Below are 1,722 nucleotides of genomic sequence, written 5' to 3'. Positions count from 1 at the left end.
CTCAAAACTGTCAATTCCTGGAATTCCGGGATCAGGTGGTTGCACCTCCTGACTGGAGCGGTTGCACCGCCTGGCAGAGCTCGAAGACTGAGCCTCTGGGCGGTGCTACCTCCTGTCAAGGGCGGTTGCACCTCCTGACAAAGCTCGAAGACCAAGCTCAGGCGGTTGCACCTCCAAACTGAGGCGGTGCAACCGCCTGGCAGAGCTCGAAGACTGAGCTCAAGTGGTGCTACCTCCTGTCAGGGGAGGTTGCACCGCCCAGTCTCGCTCGGAGACTGAGCCCCAAGCGGTGCCACCACCTGGCTGGAGCGGTTGCACCTCCCAGTCTCGCTCGGAGAGTGAGCCCAGGCGGTGCAACCTCCTGCCTTGGGCGGTTCAACCGCTTGGCAGAAATCAGGGTCCGAATGGGTTGATCCATTCGGCCCAATTTGGGTATTTTAGGGGCCCAATTGCCCCAAGATTAAGTTAATGGGATCACCTCCCATTTCCAACTTAATCAATGTGCTAACTATGATATTTCCTAAGACATTTACTACAGCTTGCTCCAGTGCGTCAATCGCTTCTTTCGGCAAGCTTCCGGCGAACTTTCGTCGATCATCCGATGAACCCTCGGTGATGCTCCTGCGGACTTCCGGCAAACTCCTGTGTTAGGATCGGAGCGGCACTAAGAGGGGGGGGGGGGGGGGGGTGAATTAGTGCAGCGGATTAAAACTTCGATTTTAGAAAATCTTTCGTACGATCAAAAATCGGAATCGGAAGTGCTTAACTTGAAAGCGTATTCGCAAAGTTGTGTAGTAAATGCAATGAGGAAATAAAGCAAGTAAGAGGGTTTACAGTAATATAAATAGCAGTAATGAAATGCAAACCAGAGATTACGCCATTTTTAAAGTGGTTCGGTCAAGTGACCTACATCCACTTGCGAAGCCCCTCTTCGATGAGGCTCCCACCTTCCACTAGCAAATCTCTTGAAAGGGAAGGGTAAATACCCCTCTTACAACTTTTACAAGTGGTTCACTCTCTTACAGATTTTCAGCAAGAAAGAAGGAGGTGAACACTAGCAAATTGAAAACAAGAAAGACAAAGGCTCTTCTAAGACTTTTCTCTCAATCACTTGCTGCTCAAAAAGTTGTTCTCTCAGCTGAGATTTGAGTGGTATTTATAGGCCTCAAGAGGATTCAAATTTTGGGCTCCAAAATTTGAATTCTCTTTGGGTTCCTGAATGCTGGAGGTACCACCGCCCAGCCAAGCGGTGCCACCGCCCAGCGCTCGGGTGCTGGACGGTGCAACCGCCCAGCTAAGGAGGTGTCACCGCCCAGCTCTCGGGTGCTGGGCGGTGCCACCGCCTAGGCCAAATCAGATCACTGGTTAGGCTCCAAATTTGGCTCAAACCAGTCCGAACTCGGGCCCAATTGGCCCCTACTTGGGTTATAGGATTAACACCTAATCCTAACCCTAATTAACGTGCTAACTATGAATTTAAAGACATTTTCTAAGCTATTACAAAGTCCGTAAGTCAAGACTTCTTCCGGCGAGCTTCCGGCGAACTTCCGACGGTCTTCCGATAAACTCTCGAAAATCATTCTGTGGACTCCCGGCAAGCTCCTAGACTTCACGATTTGATCTTGGCGAGTTCCAACGAGCTTCTTCGGCAAGCTCCGATCTTTCTTGGTGAGCTCCGCGAACTTCCAACGAACCTTCCAGCGAGCTTCCGAAAAACCCTTC

The sequence above is a fragment of the Musa acuminata genome, chromosome BXJ2-6 (assembly GCF_036884655.1).
Source record: "Musa acuminata AAA Group cultivar baxijiao chromosome BXJ2-6, Cavendish_Baxijiao_AAA, whole genome shotgun sequence".
In the NCBI taxonomy this organism is placed as follows: domain Eukaryota; kingdom Viridiplantae; phylum Streptophyta; class Magnoliopsida; order Zingiberales; family Musaceae; genus Musa; species Musa acuminata.
This window is presented reverse-complemented; position numbering follows the sequence as displayed.